General features: G+C 42.3%; 1 long non-coding RNA gene across 3 annotated transcripts in view; it reads right to left on the reverse strand.

Moving 5' to 3' along the window:
• LOC309666955 overlaps nucleotides 1–20,746 on the reverse strand; it is a 148,288-nt gene that overhangs the window by 86,031 nt on the left and 41,511 nt on the right. The gene's annotated exons all lie outside the window — the stretch shown is intronic.

Genomic DNA, 20,746 nt, shown 5'->3' on the forward strand with positions numbered 1-20,746 from the left:
TTATATAGTGTTTTTCTCTTCCCCAAATGATTATAAATTTCCATAGGATGCAGACATTATTTCCTATATGCCTCACAATAAGAACTTAGTACTGTGCTGAACACAGAATGTTTTGCCCCCAAGCTGAGAACTTCAGATTTACATTTCATAAATTATTACTTACTAACCATAATATCAGTTACATTTCATTGTTTCTCCTCTTTGCTGTGGTCAAATTCTTCCCCTAGATTCTAATCATCTCCAGACTAGATTCTAATATTCCAACCCACTGCCTGTACCCTTAGTAATTCACTCACTCATTCATGGCCAGTAAAAGGGACTGAAGGAAGGCCAGTGTGACTGAAACAGGAGAAGGTGAGAGGACACCGAGAAAGATTAAGCCTGAGAGGAAGACAGAGTCACAACAGGCAGAGCCCATCTGTTTTCCTCGTCCTACTTTAAGACAGAGCATCGTGGCTGAAAGCGTTCATTCTGGAGCTAGAGAAGTGGAGTCTGAATCCTGACTGTGTAACTGTGACTGATTACCCATCTCTATGCACAGTTTCCTTACCTATCAAATGAGAATAGTAATGAAGTCGGTGTGATTATCTGATTCCCTAGGAAATAGATTCTGAGATAGAAATTTGGGTAGAGAGTTCTCTGAGGAAAAACATCAGAAAGGCCATGAGGGAAGCCAGTTGCAGGAGAGGATGAAGTTGAACTGGGAAATAGTTGCAACAGAGCCTCAGCTGATCCCACAAAGAGCACAGAATCTGGAATGGTCCTGTAGAGATACCCTGAACTGAGGCAAGTCAACCAGAACTGTGTACCCCTGAATTGACCATCATTGGATGTAGGCTATCCCTGGAAAGGTATGCAGCCTTGGGCAAGGCAGCTCCTTTCTGCCAAGGGGAATTTCTAGGGAGGGATTTAGCTAAAAGCTGTCAGCAGACAACACTTCAGGAAATGAGGGAATGAATGTCTTAGTCCTGTAGGGGGGGATTCTGTCTAACACATCACAGCATCCACTAACTACAGTCGACATAAAAATTAAATGAATTAATATCTATAAATCACTTAGGATGGTACCCAGCATATTTTAGCCCAAGATAAATGTTAGCTATTACATCAGGTTTATTGCCAAAAGGTCTCTGCTTTACCTGAAGGCTGGCTGACTAAAATTTTATAAGAAGGGTGACAGTATTTCTTTTTATTTCAATTCCCTAAGCAGCTAAACTCTGTAAATATTTACGCATTCATTTGATTATTTTTGGGTTTTGCTTCTACCTATTACATAATGCTGTGGCTTGTTGTACCTTCAAGTGTTTATTTCCATACTGTCTATCACAGCTTAAAGCAAAGAAAGGAGAACAGTGTCTTCTTAACTAAACATGGTCATCCCTAAACACACACCAGAGCAACTGCTGGTTATTTAAGGAGTAAATGAATACAGATAGTTTTGGGGGTTTTTTGGTTTTCTTTTCTTTTTTTTTTAACATTTATTTATTTATTTAGGCTGTGCGGGGTCTTAGTTGCAGCACGCGGGATCTTAGTTGCGGTACGCAGACTTCTTGGTTGCGGCATGCGGACTTCTTAGTTGCAGCATGCATGCGGGATCTAGTTCCCTGACCAGGGATTGAAGCTGAGCCCCCTGCATTGGGAGCATGGAGTCTTACCCACTGGACCACCAGGGAAGTCCCAATACAAACAGTTTTGAAGAGGAAGATGAAACTGTAAAAACAATTCCAAACTTAGGGGCGTTCTTAAATGCCACAAAGACCACAAATTGGTAAATCCCTGAATGGATGCCCTTCCAGCTGCACTCTGGGATTTTCTTGCCTCTCGGCATTATTCCTGAGGCACTGATTTCCTCATCCTGAGCCCTAGACACCCAGCAATCAAAGTCTGGGGACCCTGGGGCTGTTATTGCAAGGGATCTGCTATAGGTATGCAGCCACCAAACTTTAAATTTAGCAAAAACTGATAGTCTATATCTCTTGCCATATATACCACTATCCTTCAAAAAATGTAATACTCTGATTCACATGTAAACTTATTTAATAGCATTACTGAATAAATATATAGTTTTCTGTCATCATGAATTTTCTTAATCAATGTTTCATAAATGTACAACTATTATATATTTTATGGTGAGAAAATATTCCCATACACAATCTCTAGACCTTTACATTCCTCCTCATCTCATACACTATGTGTCTTTTTCAACCTGAAGGCATCGGAGACACTAGAATCCCTTTAAGGCTAAAGACAATACCCTATTTATCTGTGTATTCCTACGGTACCTTTTATACAACAGAAAATGCAAAAAAAATTTCATCATTTTACAAAGATTTATTGCATACTTGGTTCGTACTAGACACTGTACTAGGTGCTAGAAATATAATACTGAAATAAATACACAAATTCTCTACTCACATATAACTCACAGTCTAGTAGGAGAGACAAACCATTAAAAAAAATCTATCATTGATACTTTTGATAAATGATGGAGGGAAAATAAAGGGTATGATGAGTGATTATTTTCAGGGAAGTTGTTTCAGATTTGGTGGGCAAGGGAAGAGAGGGAGATGCCAGGAAAAGAAGCAGAGTTCAAGGTGAGATGGAAAGGATGAGTAGGAGTTAGCTTACAGTCTGATGGCTGGAAGATTCCAGGCAGAGGGCATATCATATGTAAGTAAATGGAGGAATCTTCAATGTTACCATTGGCAAGTGGAAAGAACCATTTACAATTTAGAATGCAATTCAGAGATAAATTTGATTGAAAACTTGACATGCAAGTTTTTGAAAATTTGTTTACCTCAAAACCAATTTAAGAAAGCACATTTTTGGTTTGATAGTGAAATATATATTACACTAAGGATCAACCGTCAAGGTAAGTGTTAAGAATATAGGGTGAAGAAGATGGTGTTAGTGCTCCAAGAGCTTACTGTTCATCCAGGAGAGGCCAACAATGATACTAAGAGGGGCAAGTGCTGGGAAGGGGCTAGTACAGGGAGATAAGACAACCAAAAGGGGCCATTAAATTCAAAGAGAGCCTCCTGACAGGAAGTAGCATATAACTGGAGATGTGCTTCAATTGGAGATGTAGCTATTGCCACAGTAGCAGGCTGAGCAAAAAGCTCAGGGTCCCTCATGGGAGAGGACTAGCCTGCCTGCAAAGTTTGGGATGCCTGAAAAGAGGCCTTGACCCCAGAGAGAAGCCTTGAAAGAAGATAGAAATATGAGGGTACATTTGAAGGGGCTAAACACTTGAACTTGAAACCTCAAAAGTTTCTTTTCTTTTCTTTTTTTTAAAGAAGTGAAATAAATTATATTATATTTAAAATTAAATTAATTCATGAAAAAATAATTCCATACTGGGACTTCCCTGGTGGTCCAGTGGTTAAGAATCTGTCTTGCAAGGCAGGGGATGCCAGTTCAATCCCTGGTCAGGGAACTAAGATCCCACATGCCATGGGGCAACTAAGCCCACGTGCCACAACTACTGAGCCTGCGCACCACAACTAGAGAGTCCACATGCCACAGCTACACAGCCCACGTGCTCTGGAGCCCGCGCGCCACAACTACAGAGTCCACGCACTCTGGAGCCCACGCGCCACAACTAGAGAGAAGCCTGCACACTGCAAGGAAAGATCCCGCGTGTTGCAATTAAGACCCGACGCAGCAAAAAAAAAAAAAAAAATCCATACTACTTTAAAAGCAAATCCAAGTATTATTTCACTCAGTTATTTACTATTCACTGTTTTTCTCAACTCAGTACCACTGTGCTTTCTTTGCACTTACCCACTGTTTATGTTTCAAACAAACTTCTTCTTAAATTTAGCAGATCTCATTTGCCAAATCACAAGAGAGCCAGTTTTACATGTGGACTTTATCACATGTACCCCATACATTTTAAAAATAATACTAATACTAGTAATGAAAACCACATTATCTGGGCATTTCCTGAGTGTTGTGGCTTTGATAGTAGACTCTTTACAATGTCTTGGCATCTTAGATGGCATTCATTTTGGGGTTTTGTTTGTTATCTCTTCAGACATGACCTTCTGTACTCGCTCTTCCTTAATCAGCTAAACTGTTGAATGGCAGAAGCCTCTCTTCCTTGGGGAACTAGAACATTGTAATATAATCTTTCTGTCATTCCCAACAAAAGACTGTCACCAGACTCCTCAGCCTCCCTAGGCCCTAAGTATTTAAGTGTGGATTCTGCACACTTGTGAGTAAGAGAGAAATGAGTAGAGAAGAAAAAGAAGCTGGATGGAGGAAGCGGAAAACCAGAGGGAGGAAGCAAGAGGACCAGAAAGAACAAAAGAGAACAGTTGACTACAGAAAACAGAGGAAGAGAATGCCAAGGAACTTGAATGCCCTCTTTTTCATGTATGTTACCAGATTTTCTAAGGTCAGAAAAGTCTTAGCAGCTGTTTCTTTACAATTTTGGCCACATTTTATAATGATCAGGTAATCCCAGGAGTCTAAATGTCTTGCATTTTTTAGTAACTCAACTCAGTTCTAGTCACAGCTCCAAATACGCTTGTGGACTCAATAAATACTCCTCAGTAGGCCTGTGCTAAAAGCAAAACTTTCTCCTGAAGAACTCCATGTGCTTTACCATGATCAATCAACATACATGGTAAGAAAAAGAGACAGAGGTTGCTGCTATCTGCACTTTGCATTCAGAATAAGTGCCAGAGAAATGTATTCTAATGTCTAAGGGCAATCAAGGGCAATGCCAAGACCAGGTGCCATGCCTTGCCCTGTGGATTCAACCTGCCTCCCTCACTGAATCACGATGGGTTATTAATTTAAATAGAGTCATCCTTTAGCCATAAAATAAACAAAAGAGGATTTTTTTTGTGATGGGTATAATTTTTTTCCTTAAAAAAAAAAAAGAACACCCTTTGGAGAAGGTATCTGTTTACCCTAAATTTAATAGAATGTAGTAAACATTTATAACATCTCTCTAAGCTTCTTTCTGCTAATACTGAAACACTGAACCACACACGTGCATTGCACGGTAGAAGAACCATCCACCCCCACTGGGGTGTTACCTAATACTTATTTGAAAAACAATTTTTATTTGGATTCATGCTTCACTTCATGCTTTCAAGAGATCTGTATCTGAGCAGGCAGGGAGTTGATTTCCAGAAATTACTGCACATGCAAGATTTCGGCACTATGTTTACCTCTGGTAAAGTAACTCAACTTTTGTATTTCAGATGTGGTCTCCTGGTCTCTTTCAGGTGCTCCTGGGGACCCAGAACAATACATGAGCTCCTGCTACTGCTCACAAGGGCGCAGCGGTGGCTTTCAGACAGAGTCACCCTGTTAAACCCGAGCATAACAATGGCAAGCAGAGGAGCTACTCTCCAGCTGGTGTTCAAACGTGCAAGATATTACCAAGTCCTTTTCCCAAGGCTGGCATCTTCCCTTCCAATCAGTAAATCCCTCCACAGAATCCAAATACCCCCGGGTTCAACAGCTGCCTGGTAAGCACTGACAATCCCCCTATACTTTCTGCAGGGGATGTACATACACAGTGTAGGCGGCTTAAAGCTGTCAGCAGTTTAGATGATCTTAATAAAGTCTTGCTTCCCTACAACAATCAAGTTTGGTAACATTTACCACCACCCTGTACCACAGCGTGAAAGTATTGTGCTTTATAGAATCATGAAATGTAAAGGGCCGGAAAAGAATCTAGAAATCAAAACCCAGTGTTTAACAAAGGAGGGAAGGGTTTCTAAGAGCTAAGGTGACTTGTCCAATGCCACATCAATAGATGGTGACACAAATGAGACCTGAAGCTCAGCGTCTTGGCTCCAGCCTTCCTCTCACTGTATTACATTTCCTACACAGTAAGCTGTGAGAGTGCAAAGACCATGCCTCATTCATTTGTCTCTACATATGCAGCTTCTAGCACAGAGGGAAGGAAAGAAAGAAGGAAGGAATATTTAATGGTTGAATCCTGAATCTAACTCATTTTTTTAAAAAGTCTTAACTATTTTAGTTCGTGTAGGTGGGTCTGTGAGAAGGGGGTTATGGTGGAGAAAAGTCTCAGACAAAAGGACCACCAGACACATGGGGGAGCAGGCTATGGGGCTTGAAGAGAAGGATAGGGTTGGATGGAAGTATCAGAAGCTTGTAACTGAAGAATGAACATCAGGGTAGGATGTCTGGCCCCAGAGAATGGCTCTCTGAAGTCACATGTCTCAAAGAAGTTGTGTGGTGTGAGTGTGAAGGGGATACACGGGATCCAGGACAGAGCAGCTAATAAGCTCCTTTTCCTATCAAGACAGCAGCCCAAAGGGTGGGGCATGGATTCTTAATCAGAGCTCTCTGCCAAGTTCAGACCCCCTCCCATGAGACTTTAGACCTCCTTGAAGCATTAACCCTGAAAGTGACTTGAGCAGTGAAGATCTGGAACCCAGTCTCCTGGATCCCTCTCGGGGATGTCACCCAGAGCCCAACTTACATCAAATTCCACTGTGGGATACAGAGGGAAATAATACAGATAGAAGCCCACCTCACAAGGATCCAGAGTTCCTCCAGTGCTCTGACATATTCAACCAGCCCTGGCCCTGACCTCACAACAGCCACCGTCCTTCCCTCTTGATCCTTACACCATGCATGTACTTACATGACGAAAATAATCCCTTACAGACCGTAACAGTCTCTTACACAGTCAGTGTGGTTTAGCCATTTAAATACTAATGTTATCTCAAGTACCTATTTTCTGGTCCAACATCTCGCTTGACTTTCATGTCTTAAAGGCACCTCATAAGCAAAATTTTCTAATCTTAAATGAATGCACTCCATCCTCATTATTCGTGGATTCCAAATTGCAAATTTTGCCTGCTCATTAAAATGTATTTGTAACCCCCAAATCAATACACACTATGTTTCCACAGTCATTCACAGGCGTGCTGAACGGGGAAGAATTTGAGATGTTGGACCTGCACATTCCCAGTGAGGGGGAGCAAGGCAGTGCTCTGCCTTCTCGTTAAGGCTCTCCTACAGTAAACAAGTGCTCTTTCTGTAGTCTGTTTAGTGTCACCTTTTTCACATTTTTGTGTGTTTTGTTTGGAATTTCACTTTCAAAATGAAGACAGCAAGCGTACTGCTGAAGGGCTGCGTAATGTCCCTAAGCACAAGAAGACAGAGATGCACTTACAGAGGAAATACCTGTGTCAGGTACGCTTTGCTCAGGCTGTTACTGGCTGTGAGATCAATGTTAGTGGATCAAAAGTGTATATTGATCAAGCTGTCTGTGACCGTTAATTCTGTGTGTCAACTTTACCGCTCCTTGGGGTACCCAGATTAAACATTATTTGGGGGTGTGTCTGTGAGGGTGTTTTCTGATGAGATATGCATTTGAATCAGTCAAGTTGATTGCCTTCCCCAGTGTGGGCAGGCATCACCCACTCCTCTGAGGGCCTCAATAGAACAAAAGGCAGAAGGAGGAGGGATTTGCCACTTTTTCCTCCTGCCTGCCTTGAGCTAGGTCTTCTGCTCCTGGACCGGGATTTACACCATCGGTTCCCCTGCTTCTCAGGCTTTTAGACTCAGACTGGAATTACACCACCAACTTTCCTGAATTTCCAGCTTGCTTATGGCAACTCATGAAACTTCTCAGGCTCTGTTATCACAAGAGCTAATTCCTTGTAAAGAATTTCCATGTATATGTTTATTTATTAGTATATACATTCTATATATATATAATATATATATTACTATATATACTATATATAAATATATATATATTCTCTATATACATATATATTCTTTGGACAGCTCTGACCAATACAGTGTCTTTAAACAGAAACACACCTAAAACAAGGATATGTATTAACCAGCTGACGAAAATGTTGTGACCAGGAGCTCACATGCATGTAACCCTGTATTTCCTCTAGAAGCAAGGGTTCAAGATTCACTAATTCAGTGTTTGTAGCAACTTTACAGAACAGAACTACGGTGAATAGAGAATTGACTGTCATTCTCTCTTTACCTCATCTTAAATCTCTACCTTACCCACAAGCTCAGTTAATGTCCCAGAAACCCGGGGTTAAGCTTCCCCCTCTGCATCCACACCCCATCAGTCCTCAGCCTCAGTGAGCGCATTCTCTCCTCCTCTGCCCCTCTACTTGGGATCACATCCTCATCATCTAGTACCAAAATGGTCACAAAGGGCTGCTAACTTGTCTTTCCCCTTGCAGTTCCCCACCCCCCCACCCACTGCCCATGTGAACTGACTGTGACCCTCCCCTGCTTAAAACCCCACCTCTGAGATCTCACCAAGCCTGTAGCCACACCTCATCTCCAAATTCCAAGGAAGCACTTGAAGCTCCTGTGATAACAAACTGTTGGGGGTCTCTGCATTTGTCAGGCTCCCCACCTCTACTCCTTTCCATATGTTGATCTCTCTGCTTGGGATGCCTTTCCTTACCTTTTTAAGTCAATGACACCTACTCATCTTTTGAGACACAACTCAAGTGGCACCTCCAACATGAAGTGTTCTCTGATCCAAACACAGGAAGAGGCAGGAGCTCCTTGCTTAGGGCTACCTCTGCATCTGGTATGTACTTTGCTAAGGGCCTTGATGATATTCAGCGGTAATTGTTTATATTTTCCTATTCCTTTGCCCTACGAGACTGAGCTCCTTGAGGACAGGAACTGCTTTTTCACGTATGATCCGCAGGAAGTTTCCTATACTGCTCAGAATATGGTATTCAGTAAGTAACGATGAAAAATGAATAAGTGAATGAATAAATGACATTATTCCCACCGATCTCACTTTGACTTACTCTCCTGTGTCTTATGTGAATCTCATCCTGTCTCAGCTCTCTACCTGCTTAAAGTAATTATAATTTGATAACTACCCACTCAGAGAAGGGCAGAGGTTTCTAGGCAAAACTGTAACTGCCAGGTGTTGACTATTTTAAAGCTTATGGTTGAAACCAGAAAAATACCTGGTCTCCGGCCTAACCTTTGCTTTGACCAGGAAACTCCATCCCCCTTTTCTCTATTATCTACAATGTAACCTTCAAGGTCTAAACTTCTTCTTCTCTAAAAAGCCTTTCCAGCTACCCTCCCATCCGCCCCCAACCTCTGACTACCTTATCTTCTATTCTCCTTGAGAGGTTCTTAGTACATGCGATCTGGTACTTAATTTTAATTATCCTTCTAGGTCTGCTGACCTGTCTCTACACCTGTCTCCTGAGCAGCCATGGAGATTCTTGAGAGCAGGTTATCAGTGCGTGCCTAACATACAGAAGATGTGAAGCAGATGTTTGCTAAGAAAGTGAATCACAATAACTCTGTGAGGTACGTGTGACAATAGCATAGGAGCAGTACAACATAATTATTGAGACTAATGTTCTGGGATCCAGCTGCCTGGGTTGTAATCCTGATGTGATCACATTCTACCTGAGAAACCTTGAGTTATTAAATCTCTTTATGCCTCAGCTTCCCCGTCTATAAAATGGGATTAATGAAAGCACATATCACATAGGTCTTTTGTCCTGATTAAAAGGGATAACGCATACCAAACCCTTAGCAAATTCCTTAGCACAATGCCTGGCCCATAGTGCATACTCAATACATAGTTGGCTATTATTAATCTATTCTGTAGAGATAAGAAAACTGATGCTAAAGAATAAACTATCCAAGATCACACGGAGATAAATTGAGAGGCAGGCTTGAAGTAGTGGAAAGTTAAGAGGGTTTCAAATGGTAAAATGACAAAGTTGAAATGGGAGTAACAGGAGGAGCTGACTCAAAGGGGAGGGTCTCGGAGACAGTCCTGTTGGGTCTTATCCGTACAAGGGGGAAAACTGCACAGACAGCGATCACTGTAGGATGAAGTGATCCTGGCTGTGCAAGGCTTGGAACGAAGGGATAAGCAGTACAACAAAGGAGAGTTCATTCTACAACAGGGTCCAAGGGCATATTGGTTCAGATAAGGCACATAGGGCTAAAAAGAGAGCAAGAAGGGCCAGAAAGGGGTTCAACAATATGAGCAGGTAAGAGCTCCCCCAAGTGAGCCCCACCCCCAAGAGCTAAATGCGGCAGGGGACCCTCTGACAAAGGAGTGTCTGAAAAAAAAACTGTCATTGCTTTGATCTGCGGAAAGGAGTACCCCTGTGGTATTTCTCACTTGCACTTGGTTCCTTCACCTAAGTTATCTTCCCTTTGGGCAAAGGTCAGCTGTGTGCTTGTGCCCACACTTGGGGCCAGCTTCTCCGTTAGGCAGAGGAAACACGGTGCCCAGGGTCCGTGATGCCTTCAGTGGTCCATGAAAATATTTTCATTCTCATTACTTTTCAAATCGGAAGAAAAAAAGTACATAATAATAATGAATACATAAAAAGAAATCCACCCTGGATTATATGCATCCTTTTGTTTTTTTAAAAATTTATTTATTTATTTATTTATGGCTGTGTTGGTTCTTCGTTTCTGTGCGAGGGCTTTCTCTAGTTGCGGCAAGCAGGGGCCACTCTTCATCGCGGTGCGCGGGCCTCTCACTATCGCGGCCTCTCTTGTTGCGGAGCACAGGCTCCAGACGCGCAGGCTCAGTAATTGTGGCTCACGGGGCCTAGCCGCTCCGCGGCATGTGGGATCTTCCCAGACCAGGGCTCGAACCCGTGTGCCCTGCATTGGCAGGCAGATTCTCAACCACTGCGCCACCAGGGAAGCCCCTATACGCATCTTTATATCAACACAGTCGTAAACTACGACCATCAATATGGAGGAAGGGGCCTTCAAAGGCAAAAGTCCTCATCTTAGTGAGTGAACTACTTTCTAGATAAAGCACCAAAGTCGTAATGCAGCCCTGCCAATCATGTGAGCGGGAATCAGTGAACAAGAAAAGTTAGAAAGAAATAAAGTCCAGAATACTAGGGTCCTACGTTTGGGGAAGAAATCTCACTCTTTGGGGTGAGGACGAAGATGCCAGATTCTGCCCACTCCCTCACCCCGTACCCCACCTCAGCAAGGGTGCAACTCTGTATCCAACCACATTCATTACACCTGGGGGACCCATTCAGTCATTTTCATGCAACATCAGAGATGACCCAAACACTTCGGCATCCTCATTTCTATCATCTGCTCAAGCTCTTCCTCACTGTCAGCCTGTGCAATGCCTAGCTCGCTGATGCTGTCTCAAGATGCTTTAAAAAAATGACAGTATCAATTTTCCCTATGTTTTGAGCTCTTGAATCATAAATTTAGAAGAACGGAATTTTCATGCTGTGTCCTAAAACCTATACATCTATTCTTACAAAATATTAGGATCAATTAAGAACAGCTCTCATCACTGAAATATTTTAAACGAGTAGGAAAAAAAGGGGGTTATTCCTTCCTCTTATTTTGCACTGAACACAATCCACTGGGGTTTATAAATACACTTTATCATATCCCTCTGTGCAAGTAGTCCTGAGTGTTTCCCCCACCAACCCTGCACCATGAGAGAATGAATAAATGAATATCTAAGAGGGCCCACACAATACCCACGAGATAATCGGCATGCTGAAAGTGTCTGAAGATATCATGTATGATAGACACCAAAGAGTGACCCTGTGCGTTTTACTCCTGAATTACTGGTTGGCAGAAATGGCTGAACGATACAAACCGATCCGAGGAGGACGTAACAGCTAAATTCAGAAAACCAGTGGGCATGATTAGTAGATGTCAGAAATGATATTTTTCTGTCCCCCGCCGCCCCTCAGATTTATGTAGGACACAGTTTCTGATTTCCTTTGTTTTTCAATCTCAATCTATTCTAGCTCCAGTTACTCATTACAAATGGCCACACTGTTTACAGAAGGCTGGGGTGTCAGTTGTTAAAGGAAGAAGGAACCAGAGCAAGCCCACCTCCCAAAGCCTCATTCCCAGCCCCATGGAGGCTCTTGGGGTTCCAGCCCTCCTAGGGAGTAAGTGAAGACGGCCAAAAGTTGATCTCCAAATTGAGTTTCTGCAAGGCCAGCTTGCGGTGGCCTTGCAATCCGAAGGAGACACGGAGGGAGCATCCCCGTAACAGCCACACTGAAAATAATTATTCTGATCCACAAACACCAGCTAAGCTGTAAGAATGGTCTTGTAAGCAAGGTCTGCTTTAATAGAAACGTAAGTATTAGCCATTGCAGTCTATTATAAATTGGTTGTAATTTTCTCCTGACACTTTCTGAGTTAAACTAGTTAGTATACAAAAAATAATAATAATAATAACAAATGCCACAAAGCAAAAAGCAAACTCGATGTCTGAAGGTTAATGATTGCTCATGAAAGCCACAGAAATAAATTATCTGCCTAGGGACAGTGTCACATGATCAGCACAAAAGCTGCAACAGCCAAAAATGTTTATGTAGAGGAAAAAAACACTGTCAGCGTCACAGAACCCTTCCCCCCACAGCTAAATTCGAGTCCTGAGCCAGACAGCTGCTCCTGACTGCTTACATTAAACTAATTTGTGCTGCTACATTGCAGCTGCTTAATTTTTAGTCTGAACTTTATCACCAATAAGTGTTACAATAACAAGCGATATGATGGTATCTCTGAGGAAATATCCATCAGCCCCCAAACAATGACGGCTTCACAAGAGGAGATTGCAGAAAAACAAATTAAAAAGAAAGAAAAGAAAAGAAAAGAAAATCACGCCCACACTGCCTCTTTAAAGGGGGGGAGGGGCGAACTTTTAGTGGGAAAGGCTTTAAAACGCTGCTTTGTTCCGAAGGCCATTCTAAAATGAAGAAGGGGGATGATTGAAAAGGTTAGCGAGCAAGGGAGGAGTTAACAAGTAAGATGTGCTTTTGCTAAGAAAGGGTGATTTGCAAGGTGAGAGCCTGAGACGGGAGAAGTCAATTTTGCTACAACAATGCCATCCATACCCTCTCTTTCTCTTGCTCACTGCCCCCCAAAACCTTATGCCAACCCAACCTGGAGCTTAAGCGGTGATTCCGGACTTGCTCTAAACAGTCTCCTTTGGCCAGGCGGGCACTGGCGCTGACAGTATTACTTGTTGTTCCCCATGTTTTCCTGTGTTGTTTTCCTAGCCCAGTGTAAATGCAGAAACTCTTCTTTGGACAGAAACAGACACTGACCTGAACTGGTTTCAATTCCTGCCAAATATGCAGGCACTGTTTTTGCTACATTGTGGAATTTGGCTTAGACCCTATGTCAGGCATTTATTTGTACTCAGAACTAGAATAGAGACCTAACTACTTAAAACATAAAAGATTATACAAAAGCATTAGGAATGCACTGAAACTTTTCCACCATTAATTCATCTGACTATGATGAATGTTTTTAGTTGAGATACTTCATTACCCTCTCCTGTTCACTGTGTTTGGGGGGACGGGGTGCAGGTTGGGGGGACAATTCAGCTCCCCCCCTCAGTAATTACAAAAACAATTCCTTTGAAAGCGGGGGGAAAATACCCATGTCAGCTATTTACAGCATTTTTTAAATTCTGTGGTTTTCAGAATGAAGGTTCAAAGTGAGTGTCACCAATGTTGAGTAATAAAGTAGTTTTTCTTACACAAAGATATCCTAAACTTAAAGAGAGATGTTTACACTGGAATAATTTTCTCAGGCAGGGAAGTAGGGGAGGGGGGAGATTTAGATCCACCCCCTGTTTTTTCAACTCGACACCTTTACACCTCGTGGTCCCGGCCCAGGTCCTAGCAGTATTTTCTTTTTTCAGTCAGCTGGTAAATCACACTACAGGGCTGACTCAGAATGCCACGGGGGCAAGGCCTTCCTTGTTTCCATGGGTTTCTGTTGATGTCCCCCGACTGTGGCTGGGTGAGTGTGTCTGTGAGAGTTCTCTAAGGGACAATCCCAGGGGACAGACGTGGATGAGGAAGGAGTCCCTGGGGCCCGTCAGGATGGCTCATACCCTGTGCCAAGTGGGTCACTCTTGTGCAACTCCAGGCCTTCTCTTCACCCAGGGCTCAGTGGGATGCCTCCGTCTGCTGTTGGCAAGGCTTTAAGACTGCTGGGAACTCAGACACAAGCATCCTGGGGCCTGGAGGTGTGGCAGGGTGTAACTTGAATGAGGACAACTTTCTAAAAGGCACCTAACCGTAGGCAGGCTGGGAGGGAATCAAGATGGGAGGACAATGGAAGGGAGGATCTCTCAACAGCCACTCAATTTCCTTAATACAGGAGTCGGCCACTTCCTTTGGTTGCCCTTGAATGGAGTGCAAGACCTTCTCCTTGCAATTGGAGGCCAGACATCCTGTCAAAACTTCAACTGTGAAATGAGGAATTAATTTGATGGAATGTATCAGTCTATCTTACCTGTTTCTCCAGAACTGGACTGAACAGGTCTGACTAGGACACTTGAAGGTTTGTGGATAAGTTCACACACTTGGTGTGAAAGGCAGGTCTAAAGATGTGGGTGCTGGTGCGTATGTGTGGGGAGCACGTGTATGAATTCAGAAGCAGCAGGTATGAAGACATGCTTCTTCATTCTCAAGCAAGCCCCATGATGACAGAAAGAACTTGCTACCAGCCAGGAATGATGTCACGGCATTGAGCAGTTTGAATTGGCTACTTTCCTGAATATCTCTAGAAACAAATCTTTATCCATGTAGCCTTTTCCAGAACACTGCCAAATTGGCATACACTCTGCAAATCCTGAATTAGGATCATAATTCAGGAATGTGGCTATTTTTACCCCTGTGAGCTCCATAAGCATCAAGGCCCGATAGCCACAGATTCCTTCAACATGTCTCTGAACTTCCCTCAACCTAACTTTGCTTTTAAGCTGGAAATTATGCCTTTCTGGCTTCTAAATGTCAGAGAAGTGAAAATAGTTAATGAGGTATGTTGTAATTTCCAATTCACAGCATTAATGCTTATCATTATCAGCTTGAGATGTATCATTTTTCACAGAGGCAAAGTGTGGAAAGTAATATATAAGACGAAGGAATACAAATTGTTTTGCATTTTTGCCTCCCTATGAGCACATGGGCCAAATTATAAAGTGACCAAAGTCACATATATAACTATTCTTTCTTAGTATTATAAATGACAGATAACGTGTCTAAAATTAAAACCACTGTCACTATTAATATTTTTATATAAGTTTGTGATAAAATATTTTCCTCCTAAGATCATAAAATTTCTTTACAGGTCATCAAAAGAGATGATGTACATGAAAGTGTGTTGCAAACTGTAGATTCTATTTAGACATAAAGGATATCCATATTATGACATTTGTTTTCAAATTTTAACCATAATCTATTCTTTTATTTGCAACAAAGGTAAAGAAAGGTAAATTGATCAGGCAAAATATACCAGGAAACAGGATTAAAAGACAAGTCTTGTCACAATTCTTCACTCAACTAGTATTTATTGTGTGTTTATTTTAGTGTATACAGTGAAGGTATTATGGGTTCATCGTGTATGCTGATGCCACGGGACTTGAGAGGCACTTTGAATAACAGCCTCCTGTTTGAAATATGTATTCTCACCAATGGAAAACATCCCCCCATTCAAACACCAAGAGGTTAGACAACAAAGCAAGAAGCCAGTATCTCTGAAATCCCTCAGTTGCCATACACGTGGCTATACTGACTCCAAAGTGGTGAACGATGGGGAAGATTTGGATAGAGATACCCATAGGCAGAGCCCACTTGTCCAATAGGCACACTTGGCGCCATGCCCAGAGCCCAGGATACTTTTAGGTACCTACGAAAATGTTCTAATTTCTTTTAAAATCAGAAAAGAAAGGAAACTTTTAAGTCAAAGAATGTTTCAATTTATAATATTAATATATTCATCTTTGTATTAACATCATCATAGAATGTAATTTTTAACATTTTTTTTAATGGAGGAAAGAGCCATGAAGGCAAAAGTGCTTTTATTACTTTCCTGTTGCTGTTGTAACAAATTAGGACAAACTCGGTATCATTATCTTATAGTTCTGGTGGTCAAAAATACAAAATGGGTTTCACAGGGTTAGAAACATGGGGGCTTCTTCCCCACAGAGAGGAAGAATTGCGGGCCCTACATCACATTAGGGCATGGCACAAGCCCCATTGAAGCTACACGCCAATCTTGCTGGGAACCTCTGGGACTGCACCATCTGATGGAAGGGTATGAGGGATCCCTCCCACCTTCTGCTTGTGAATACACTCTGATCCCACCAGCTCATTCACTTTAAAATAAACTTTCTAAAGCCAATGCTCATAGCCAGAAGCAAATGGAACAAGATGGTCAAGATACCTCCACTCAGTTCATTGGACGTTTTCTAGAGATAGATGCTCTTGTCCAAACCTGGTTCTCTGAGGCCGCAGCAGTATAATCTTAAGATGACCTTTGAGAATCGGAGGGACACATTTTCAAGATTGGAATTATAATTACAAGAAGAATGTGCAAGGCAGCTATTTCTGGCACCATGATGGACAGGATAGTGATGTTTATGAAAACACACTCGAGTTGAGCAACGGTCCAGTGGACTTCATGCTGCCAGGGAAAACCACTGGGCCAATAGGACCCATGGTTTCCTTTACTACAAGGGATTTTTTTCTCTGTAATATTATGTAATTGACTCACATCTCCTCATTTTTCCTTTAACAAACCCAGACACAGCCCCAGAGATGCCAAGTCCCCACATATTTCATTTTTTTATCAGATACTTAACACATGGAGACACATTTGCAGTCTACAGTTTAAACAACAGTCTAGGAAACTTCTGTGATTATAGGATCTAATTTCAACTCCCCTGTAATCCACTCCTCTGTATTACCATCTATAAAATGGATATAGCAAGAATAAACCAAGTCATGAAATTATTTATGGGAATAACCACTGATGGGATTGTATAGCACTTTACACATATAAAATCCTAAATAGTCCAAGCAATAAAAAGTAGCATTTCCCAGTGACATCTCCAAGAAAGCCAATTTCTTCTGAAAAAGTACAAATTTTCCACAGAGATGCCTTAACTACAGTAACTGCATAGACAGACATGAAATGTAAACTTGATAGAAAAACAGAGCACTATAACTAAATGTGAATTTGAAAGTTGGAATTTTATCACAATCACAATACATCTAGCAGTCTTCTTCTTTTTTGATTTTTTAAGTTACTGCATATTGCGTTTTGGTTTTCTTCCCATCATGAGGGGAAAAAAAAAATCACAGAAAACTATTTGACAGACAGGCCTACCAAATACTTTCTGAATCTTCTGGTGAAAGATTGGGTCTTCAAAAAGCTTCTCCAAGGGAAAATTCTTTGAAGTGTTTTACTGCCATTTGATCATTGGAGATTTCGATTATTTGCATTATTTTAAAACGTCTTCATTCTCTAAAGCCTGATAATAGTATTTTTGTAGGAGACACTTTGATAAATAAGAGAAAACTAACAATAGTATAAAATACATATGGAATTCCTCACTGAAGAGAATTGAAGTGGGGAGGGGGTAGTTAAAATGAAAAACTGACAACAGAAATTTGGTGCCGCTTTATTTTTAAGGGAAGAAAGTAATTCTCCACATTGATATGTAATTTTTACAAAGACAAGGTTTAAAAAGAGTAAAAGAGCAAAGTCAGGAAGGTCAGGGTGTTAAGTGGGATTTCTGCAGAGAAATTATATAATGACACTTTGGAAAGAAGATTTAGGTGAAACTGGAAAAATGACATCCTGAGTACTGTTTGGCCACAAACAGTAGAAATTTCTCCCTTTGTAATACCTTTCACCTCATCTTTGCAAGACAGGATAGGGAACAGAGTGAACGCTGAACGGCAGAGAACTACATCCAACTTGCAACAGAAAAACGGAAAGAAACCATGAGTGTTATATTATTCCAAAATATTCTTGGACCTTCCTTAGATTTTTTTTTTCCATCTTGCTACTGTACTTGCCCAACCATGCTGGGGTGTTATGCTGTTTTAGACATGAGTTAACAGGTCTCTTACATACACACATTTCCACATTCCAATGAGACCTATTATATCCTTTTCCTCCCTACCCCACCCCACTCCCCGCCATGCACACACACACACACACCCCACTCTCCTCCTCCACCCACACAGGACCCTCTCCCTCCACTCATTTTTCCTTACTGTTTAACACTTCCCAATGACTGAATGTTTCCAAGTCCATGCAAACCCACAGGACTAAGAAGGGTTTCCTACCGCGTGACGTGGTTGATTCTGCAAAACGAAATGGCTGCAGCCAGAAAGCAGGTAAAATAGAGCAAATGGCAGGGAAAAGGAAGAGTTTTGACTGAGCTGATAATTAAGTGAGGGGGTGGGAAGAGGCCTCCAGGAATCCTGTAGCACCTTTTCTACTCACCCTGTGACATGTGGACCAACAGCATCAGCTGGGATCTTGTCAGAAATGCAGAAACTCAGGACTCACTTGGATTCAAACCTACTGAATCAGAATCTGCATTTTAACAAGACCCCTAGAGGATTCAGAGGCGTTAAGGATAGAGAAACACTGCCTTGTGTCAGTCTCCTGCCACCAGAAAACTAAAGAAAGTGGTCGAAAATTTAAACATTTATATCCAATAAGGAGAAAAATTATAACTTCCCTTGATAACATATTTCAAGAACTATTAGCCTTAGCAATCACGATGCAGTTATACTCATCCTCACCCTGTCATTTACTACCCTTCTCATAATTTACTAGGATTTTCTTTGCTTTATCTGCAGATTCCCTCTCTCCAAATAAGTTCATGGCAATGCAAGAAAACTACAGTCTAAAATGTGGGATTTGGGGACTTCCCTGGTGGCACAGTGGTTAAGAATCCGCCTGCCAATGCAGGGGACACGGGTTCGAGCCCTGGTCCGGGAAGATCCCACATGCCGTGAAGCAGCTAGGCCCGTGTGCCACAACTGCTGAGCCTGCGCTCTAGAGCCTGCGAGCCACAACTACTGAAGCCCGCGTGCCACAACTACTGAAGCCCGCGTGCTGCAACTACTGAAGCCCGTGTGCCTAGAGCCCATGCTCCACAACAAAGAGAGGCCACCACAATGAGAAGCCCGTGCACCGCAACGAAGGGTAGACCCCGCTTGCCGCAACTAGAGAGAGCCCGCACACAGCAACGAAGACCCAACACAGCCAAAAATAAATAAAAAATAAAATAAAAATAAATAAATTTATAAAATGTGGGATTTGGAACAGAGATCATTAATCCTGTGATGGGCACTCCACCCTCCACTCCCAGTGAAATCAGCTCACAAAGAGGGAGAAGGGGGAAAGTAGCGTTACCCACCCCCCAGAGTCTTTTTCATTCAACTCAAAAGAACTTACTGCATATAGAGTATTTGATAAAGGAGATGAACATTTATTTTTTCTTTTTTATGCTAAGTTGTGCTGGGGATGTTGAACCACTATATCACACCCGAGAGTCATCAGCCCTCTTTCTAAGGCCAGTCCTTTCCTTGCGACAGAGGGGAAGGGTGGGGGGTGGGGTCGGGAGACACTTGGGGTTCTACTGGAAAGTGCCTTCTAGAACTTAGAAGTGATGGAAAAAAACAAGTGAAGAACCAGGGCAGAGTTATGCAAAGTCACCTTAAAAAAAGAAAAAAAAAGAGAGAGAGAGAATTGCTCTATGGAAAGATGAGTCAATCCGAAAGGGAGTTCATTGCCATGGAAGCACAGTAAAGGAAGAGTCCCAGAAGCGAACAGTGGCAGGGCCCATCCAAGCACTCTGGGACAGCCACCCTCCATCACCAGATTTTGCATGTGAGCATTTCCACCCCACTGAAAATCCATCCTTATGGTGGAGATGGAGGCAAAATGTGTGACCACAGACTATTTCTGATCCCATTCACAAAGTTATTCCTAATATGGTTTGGATGTTTCAAGCTAACTTACTGATGGTGAGAGTCACCGAATTTCTCTAAATCCTACTTTTCAGATTCTGCCCTACCAAAAAAAATTGAATTAATACTTGACTTTCCTTAAAGCTTGATCATAGCAAGGAAAGGGGTAATCATGTGGATTCTACTACTCAGGTTCTTTTTTATTTTCTTCTTCTTATTTATTTATTATTTTTGGCTGTGTTGGGTCTTTGTTGCTGCGCGTGGGCTTTCTCTAGTTGCGGCGAGTGGGGGCTACTCTTCGTCGTGGTGTGAGGGCTTCTCATTGTCGTGGCTTCTCTTGTTGCAGGGTATGGGCTCTAGGCGCATGGGCTGCAGTAGTTGTGGCACACGGGCTCAGTAGTTGTGGCTCCTGGGCTCCAGAGCACAGGCTCAGTAGTTGTGGAGCACAGGCTTAGTTGCTCCATGGCATGTGGGATCTTCCCAGACCAGAGCTCGAACCCGTGTCCCCTGCATTGGCAGGCGGATTTTTAACCACTGCACCACCAGGGAAGTCCTAGTCAGGTTCTTAATGCCATAACTTCTCACAGTGAATGAATGGGTTGACTTTCTAAATTATACATCAATCTTAAAACCTGGGTTAATGTGAGTCTGCCCGTGAGAAAGGGACATTCAGTCAAGATCCTGACAAATCATCTTTCTGGGCCTAAAAGCCCAGGGGCTAGACAGACCATGACCACTTAATCAAAGCCCAAAAGGCTGCTTTAGTAAGCTTGTCCAGAGACACTCCTGGGCCCTTAGCCTCTGGTGACCATATTATTATTAACATGGGATTGTAATTCATCTCTAAGGTCTGTGGTCCATAAACCTTTAAAACTCCTTAGAACTGTTTGCTCCTCATACAGTTCTGGAAATGCCATGAGGATATCAAAAGATGATCACAACGTTGCCGGGGAGGCGGGGGGTGGGGGGGG

The sequence above is a fragment of the Balaenoptera physalus genome, assembly GCF_965194825.1.
Source record: "Balaenoptera physalus genome assembly, chromosome: 9".
NCBI lineage: Eukaryota > Metazoa > Chordata > Mammalia > Artiodactyla > Balaenopteridae > Balaenoptera > Balaenoptera physalus.